This window comes from Camellia sinensis, chromosome 12 (assembly GCF_055761805.1).
Source record: "Camellia sinensis isolate YWXY chromosome 12, ASM5576180v1, whole genome shotgun sequence".
NCBI classification, from domain to species: Eukaryota; Viridiplantae; Streptophyta; class Magnoliopsida; order Ericales; family Theaceae; genus Camellia; species Camellia sinensis.
In genome coordinates, this window is record NC_138972.1 from 64,014,247 (window position 1) to 64,022,700 (window position 8,454).

The following is an 8,454-nucleotide window of genomic DNA, read 5'->3' on the forward strand; positions in this document are numbered from 1 at the left end:
TAAAAAAATCATATCATGATTATAGTAGAGGTTAATCTTTGATCGGGCGAGTGGGGGTGCTCAATTCATGACCTTTCCCTCTCGTACCTAAGTTCTCGAGTCGAGGCAACTTTGGTGATAACGGACACGTGGCCTTTGTCACGAGTCATGGGTTTCCTAATTTCCCCAAAATAAAATATTTAGGTGGCGCCTCTGTATCTGGCAAAACAATCCAATTTTGGCATTTTGATCCCAAAATCAATTTTCCAAAAGATTTGCTGGATTTGGACTCTTGGGTGTTTATCAATTTCACATTGCACTTGTGAGATTAGATTCAGAACTGCAGGAGTCCGAACTGTAGGGCTCTTTTCAAACCTTCCGAAAGGGGGCACGAAAATGCCGAGCTACATATAATTTACTAAAAAATAAGTTCTTTCTATGTTTTATGGAAAAGAATTGCAACAAAGTTTTTTAGAATACTGGTCTGTTGGAGTAGTATCAGTAGTTTTTTTGCAAGAAGATTTTAGCTTTAATATTCAAATTTGTCCCACTAGTTATTTTCACTTTAGTCTCATAATGAGGTGTAAGGAGGGATCGAGATTGGGGGTTGGGTGCTCATGCTGTCACAATTTTTGAAGTTTGTTTTGATTATATTTTAATAATTTAAAATGTTCATATTATAGAATTTGTTGAATATATTATCTATATAAAAATGAAATTAATCAAATAAGTATCTATGATCAAGATTGTTAGGACCCTTGTTGTCAAAATCCTTGAAAAAACTAAGTTGTTAATTGAGTTGTAATTTTCCAGTTTTTGTCTTCCCGCCCAAGCGGGCAAAGTGACGCTCGAGCGGAGTTTACACTCTCACAGTATTTTGCGCATCTGCAAAAATACTGAGTGATGTGTTTTTACGCTTGAGCGTGGAATCTTCCGCTCAAGCTTGAACCCTGGTTTGGAACACGCGATATAGAGTCCCCGCTCGAGCGTCCATTCCCATGCTCAAGCGGACTGCGCGATCTCTGCTTCTATAAATTCACTTGTTGCTCCAACTCTAGGGTTACTTTTCCTAGATCTTCTTTAAGAGTCTTAGGGTTTTCTTTTGGGATATTTTTCTTGGTTTTCATTGATGTTTGATTGAGTTTTGACTCATGTTCTTATAAGCACACATCAAGGAGTTTGTTTGATAATTACTTTGAGAGTATTCTTCTTCGGTGGAATCCGAACATTCAAGCACAGAGTAATCAAAGGAGTTTGATCCTGTGTGTAGTCATTGATTCGACAATTGATGTTGTGGATTCAACATTGAGTTAATCAATACCGGGTGAAGGTTGCGATGAAAGACATACAGAAGATTTGAAGACAAATGGGAAGCGGTTTTGGTAATTTGTTTTGTATCTTTGTAATCTTTCTTTCTTCAGTAGTGGATTGATTCGTGGCGTTTTGCCCATGGTTTTTTATTACAATTGAAGGTGCTTCAATTGTGGTTTTTTCCATGTAAAAATCGTTTATGTTGATTTACTGTTTTCGAAACCAACAATCTAAATCACTTTCGTACGTGCTTGATGATATAGATTGTGAGTTTTAATTGCTTGGGAATTGGAATGATTAAGTCTTGATCTAATCACGAATCACTTAGGTTTTTCAATTGGTATCAGAGCAGGTCACTTTTTGTTTTTATCAAAACTATAGGAGTGTGATTTTGTGTGATTGGTGATATGGATTCAATTCGTGAAGGTAACTCGACCCATAGACCTCCGTTACTTAATGGTACAAACTATTCTTATTGGAAAGCTCGCATGAGAGCATTTTTAAAATCTATCGATGAGAAAGTTTGGCACCGTGTGATCTATGGGTGGAGTGAACCTATTGTCACCATTGATGGTGTTGATATTCCCAAACCCCTTGATAAATGGGACGCATTCGATTATCAAAGCTCGAGTTGGAACAGTAAGACTCTCAATTCCCCTTTTTGCTCCGTCACACTTGAAGAGTTTCATCGTATTTGTACGTGTGAGGTAGCAAAAGAGGCTTGGGACATTCTTGAAACGATTCATGAGGGTACAACTTCTGTTAAAAGGTCAAAACTTCAACGTCTCACCTCTGCCTTTGAAACCCTTTTTATACGTGATGATGAGATGTTTGATGATTTCTATGCTAAACTTAGTGACATCGTGAATTCCTGTTTCACACTCGGTGAAAAAATCCCTGAAACTAAGGTTGTTGGAAAAATTTTGAGGTCTTTACCCAAGAGGTTCTAATCAAAAGTGACAGCTATTGAGGAGGCTCAGAATGTTGATACCCTCAAGCTTGATTAGTTGGTTGGAAACTTGCAAACTTAAAAAGCCCACCAGATTTCTAAGAAAAAACAAAAAGATAGTGTGGCTTTCACTAGTGCTCATAAGACTGCAAAAACTCATGAGACTGAGTTTGATCTAGAGTCTGAGATGACGGCTATGTTTACTAAACAGTTCAAAAAAAATTTAAAGAAAAAGAACTTGAATTTTAGAGACCCTGTTTCAAAAGACAAGAGTAATGATAAACCCAAAAATTTTCCACCGAAACTTGCTCCAAAAACTGAAAAGAAGATTGTAAAAGGGCAATGGGTCAAGTGTTATGAATGTCAAGGTTTTGGACATATTGCTCTTGAATGTCCGTCGAAAAAGAATCAGAAGAAAGTCTACACTGTGACTTGGGATGATGAAAGTGGGTCAGAGCAAGAACCTGAAGAAACTGAATCCACTGAAGACGGGGATAGTGCTTTCATGGCATTCTGGTCCACTTTCACTCAAACTCCTCTGAAGTCAGTAGAATTTGCTTATGCTCAGAATCTGCACCGTGCTCCTACCTTTGATGAGAGTAATTACTTGTATTGGAAGATCAGAATGAGGGCGTTTCTGAGAGCTTTCGGCCCTGAAGGCTGGCAAGCCATTGAAGAAGAGGTTGAAAGTGCTGACAATCCGAGCAATCAGAGAGTTCTGATTATTATTTGTGAAGCAATTTCTGATGAAGAACAGCAACGGGTTGCTCATTGCACAAAGGCCAAAGATGCATGGGTTATTCTGAGCCAATTTCATGAGAGATGAGTGTCATCTTCACCACCATCTATCACCTTTCCTGCCTTAGTTGCTCGACTGGATGAGGTTAAGAAGAAAGAGGAGCAAATAAAAGATGATGAAACATCAGAAGACAATGATGAGATTGATGGTGATGATCTACAACAAGCTTACGAAAAACTTTATGATAAATCTCTGAATTTGTCCAAGATCAATGACAAACTTACTCTCAAGCTCAAAGCATGTGAAAGCGAGAATGTCAAGCTAAGAGGAGAACTTGTAACAACAAAGCAGAATGTGAATCAAGATCTCTAGTGACAGGCAAGATCTATGTGGGAAACTTCTATCTTGTGAGACTGAAAGGAATGAACTCTTGAAAGTATATTCCACATATGAAGAGAAGATTGATAGCCTTGAGATGTCACAAGCTACTTTGGAAGAGATGGTTTGTCATAAAGATGAAGAACTCAGAATTGCTACAGCCACAATTGCCATGTAGAGCAAAGGTTCCAAATCATTAGAAGACATCCTCGAGTCTCAACAAATGGGTTGTGACAAAAGTGGGCTAGCTAGGCTATGGTAATGCGACAGCTCACAAAGGACAGGCCTCTACATCTCATGACCTGAAGACTCAAGCAAAGGGAAAGCTGAAAGTGCACCAGGGTGATCACTCTCTTCATCTACCTAAGGGGGGTAAGATCAACAAAAGAGAGGTAAAACCTGTTTTTATTTGTCATCATTGTGGTAGGTATGGCCACATTCGTCCATATTGCTTTGAATTGTTTGGTAAGGTGTCTCAAAAGGGTAGAAATTCTAATACTTTTTGGGTTAGGAGACAACCTTACATGTCTAGGTGGAACACCAAAATACATGAGGGTGTTCACAACGCTAAGACATTTACCAAGACCACCAGTCCTGATTTTGTTAAGACCAAAAAGATATGGGTGAGAAAAGATGACTTGACTTGTTTAGTTGTTCACACTGCTCTAAAAGCACGTGACTCACACATGTGGTATCTTAATAGTGGGTGCTCTCGTCACATGTCAGGTGACAAATCCTACTTCACCTCCCTTGAAAAATATGAAGGTGAAATTGTTACCTTTGGAGATAGTGGCACTTCTAGAGTCATTGGTAGGGGCTCTATAAGTGTGGCTGGTCTTCCCAAGCTTGAAAATGCTTTACTTGTTGATGGCCTTAAAGCTAATCTTTTGAGCATCACTCAAATGTGTGATTCCCACCATGAAGTATTGTTTTCAAAAAATGAATGTGAAATTTTGGATAAAAAGGGAAATACTGTCATGCATGGGGTTCGCACATTTGATAACTGCTACGAGATTGTTACTACTAATGATCTCACTTGCCACTCTGCCATCATAAGTAACATTGATCTGTGGCATCAAAGATTAGGTCACATGAATTTCAAAGACCTAACTAAGATAGCCAACAAAGAGCTTGTGAGAGGCGTACCTAAACTGGGTAAGAATCTGAACCATGTGTATGGACCATGTCAACTTGGAAAGCAAACCCATGCCCCTCATAAAAAGGTGAACAAATTTACAACCAAACGTCCTCTTGAATTGGTTCACATGAATTTAATGGGACCTACTTGCACTGTAAAAGATACATATTTTTAACAGTTGATGATTTTACTTGTTTTTCGTGGGTAAATTTTTTAAGAGAAAAATATGACACGTTTGATGCTTTTCAGGCTTTAATCGTTAAAATCCAAAATGAAAAAGGTGTTTCTATTGGGTGTATCATAAGAATCTGAACTGATCACGGTCGAGAGTTTGAAAATAGTTCGTTTTCAGATTTTTGTGATATGCATGGAATTAAGCATGAATTTTCTGCACCTATTACTCCACAACAAAATGGAGTTGTTGAGAGGAAGAACAGGGTTGTTCAAGAAATGGCTAGGGTCATGCTCCTTAGTAAGAAAGTTCCTGCAAAGTTTTGGGCTGAAGCCCTAAATACTGCTGTTTATGTCATAAATCGTGTGTATTTAAGGCCCGACACTTTACAAACTCCATATGAATTGTGGAAAGGATTGAAACCTAATGTAAAATACTTCAAAACTTTTGGGAGTAAGTGTTACATTTTCAAAGATAGAGAGCCTTTGGGCAAGTTTGACTCCCAAAGTAATGAAGGTATATTTCTAGGGTATTCAACCACAAGTAGGGCTTTTCGAGTCTATAACCTGTGAACTTCATCTTTAATGGAATCGATCAATGTGGTTATAAATGACACAGGTTCTCCTACTTCAACGACAAATGAGGAAGAAGATGGTGAGCCTCAAACCCTGGTTACTGAACCACAAAGTCAAAGAGATGCTGAGGTCCAAGCACATTGTCTCAGGTACTCTTTGTATTTGCAATCAAGATGCTTATGTGCTAATTAACTCGTGTTTGACATATTCCTTCGTTTTCACTAAATTTGCACATAGACTGAATAGACCTATGGAATCACTACCTTATGTGTTATATGTATTTATTCCATCTGAGAATCTGTTTTGTGTACTTCTGTGTATTGTGCTTGTGAAATTATTGTTGGGAGTGCTACATTATATGTGGATTTATTGTCGCTTGACATAAAACACTTTGATGTAATTTTGGGAATGGACTGGTTGTCTAAATATTGTACTACCATTGATAGTGTGACAAAACAAGTTTTGTTTAGAACTTCGGGACAAGATGAATTTTTGTTTAAGGGTAATGGTGTAGTAACTCCACCTTATTTAATTTCGGCAATGAAAGCATGTAAACTGCTTAAGAAGGGATGTTGGGGTTATCTATGTAGTATTTTGACTGTTCAATCTATGGATACTATGTTACATGATATTCTAATAGTTAAAGAATTCCCAGATGTGTTTCCGAAAGAATTACCAAGGAAATTAGTTGATCGAGAAATTGAATTTACCATTGAAGTTATGCCGGGTACTCAACCTATCTTGAAGACCCTGTATCGAATGTCAATAGCTGAAATGAAAGAATTGAAAGGTCAGTTGCAAGACTTGCTTGACAAGGGATTTATCCGACCTAGTACTTCACCGTGGGGTGCACTAGTTCTATTTGTGAAGAAGAAAGACGGAACGCTTCGCTTGTGTATTGATTACTGGGAATTGAATAATTGAATAAGGTAAAAATCAAGAACAAATACCCTTTGGCTCGTATTGATGACTTATTTGATCAGTTATAGGGCTCACAGGTGTTTTTGGAGATTGACTTGAGATCTAGGTACCATCAACTGAAAGCTAAAGACATCAAGAAAATCGCATTCCGAACAAGGTACGGACACTATGAATTCCTAGTTATGCTGTTTGGAGTAATGAATGCACCTGCAGCCTTAATGGACCTTATGAATCGAATTTTCAAATATTACCTTGATGAATTTGTGGTTGTATTTATTGATGATATTCTAATTTACTCGAAAAGTAGAGAAGAACATGAACAACATTTGAGAATTATTCTTCGAACACTTAGAGAAAAGAAATTGTATGTAAAACTGAAGAAATGTGAATTCTAGTTGGATGAAGTTATGTTTCTAGGGCATGTAATTAACAAGAATGGGATTTTGGTGGATCCGCAGAAGATTGAGGTAATTGTGAATTAGCCTACACTGACAAATGTAACAGAAGTTTAGAGTTTCATGGGATTGGCCGAGTATTACAGAAAGTTTGTGAAAGACTTCTCAAAGATAGCCGTACCGTTTATCCAACTTACTCGAAAGGGTGAATCGTTTGAATGGACCAATGAAAGAGAATCCACTTTTCAAGAACTAAAAACATGGCTAACCACAGCACCGGTTTTGACCTTACCATCAGGTATTGAAGGTTTTATGATTTGTAGTGATACTTCGTATAAAGGTTTGGGTTGTGTTTTAATAAAAAACGGTAAGGTGATTGCCTATGCATCCCAATAATTGAACTGCATGAAAAAAACCTATCTGACACATGACTTGAAACTTGCTGCTATTGTGTTTGCTTTGAAAATTTGGCGGCACTATCTTTATGGAGTAACATGTGAAGTCTACACCGACCACAAAAATTTAAAATACTTCTTCACTCAAAAGGAGTTGAACATGTGACAAAGGAGATGGTTAGAACTAATTAAAGACTATGATATTCAGATTCAGTATCATCCAGGCAAAGCCAATACTGTAGCCTATGCTTTTAGTAGGAACTCAACAAGAAACTTAGCGTTTTTGTTTACTGAACAGAGAGAATTGTTGAAAGACTTGGAAGGGTTTGAGGTTGAAGTGATATTTCATGAACAAAACGGAACGATGGCTACAACTTCAGCTTAACTGACAATTATTGAAGAGATAAGGCAAAAGAAACTGGAGGACGAATTCCGTAAGAAAGTATTTAATAAAATAGAATCAAATCTAAGACTAGGATTTAGTGTTAAGAATCAAGTGTTAAAATTTCAAGGAAGACTTTTGTATCCCAATATTTCTAAACTAAAGAATAGAATCTTAGAAGAGGCTCACAAATCGAAGTTTGCAATGCAACCGGGCAACACTAAAATGTATCAAGATTTGAAGTAAAGTTATTGGTGGCCTAATATGAAAAAAAAAAAAATTGCAAAATATGTATCCAGATGTCTTCAATGTTAACAAGTTAAAACTGAACATTAGAGACCGGCAGGGTTACTTTAATCTATCCCCATTCTAGAATGGAAATGGGAGTACATTACCATGGATTTCATTGTTGGTTTACCTCGGACACTTAGATGTATGAACTCTATTTGGGTTATTATTAATAGGTTAACTAAATCTGTACATTTTCCACATGTCCAAACCATCTATGATGCTTATAGACATGCTATTATTTATATCGATGAAATTATTCGTTTGCATGGAGTTCCAGTATCTATTATTTCAAATAGGGATTGTAAGTTTGTGTCCAGACTCTGGAAGAGTCTTTAAAGAGAAATGGGAACATAATTGAGGTTTAGTACCACTTTTCATCTGCAAACCGATGGGAAATCAAAGAGGACTATACAGACTTTATTTGAATGTGTGCTCTGGATTTTCAGAGAAGTTAGGAAACCTATTTGTCGTTGGCGGAATCTGCATACAACAATAGTTTCTACTCTAGTATTAGCATGGCACCGTATGAAGACTTGTATGGCAAGAAATGTAGATCTCCAGTTTCTTGGGCAACAGTTGGAGATAGAGTTTTGCTTGGTCCTGAGATTATGCAAACAACTACCGAGAAGATTAAGATCATTCAGCAAAGGCTCAAAATAGCACAAAGTCGAAAAAAGAGTTATACGGATCAAAGAAAAAGGGCTCTTGAATATGATATCGGTGATCATGTGTTCATTAGAGTAATTCCGATAAAGGGTCAATTAAGATTTGGCAAGAAAGGCAAGTTATCACCTCAGTATATTGGGTCGTTTCAGATTTTAAAAAAGTT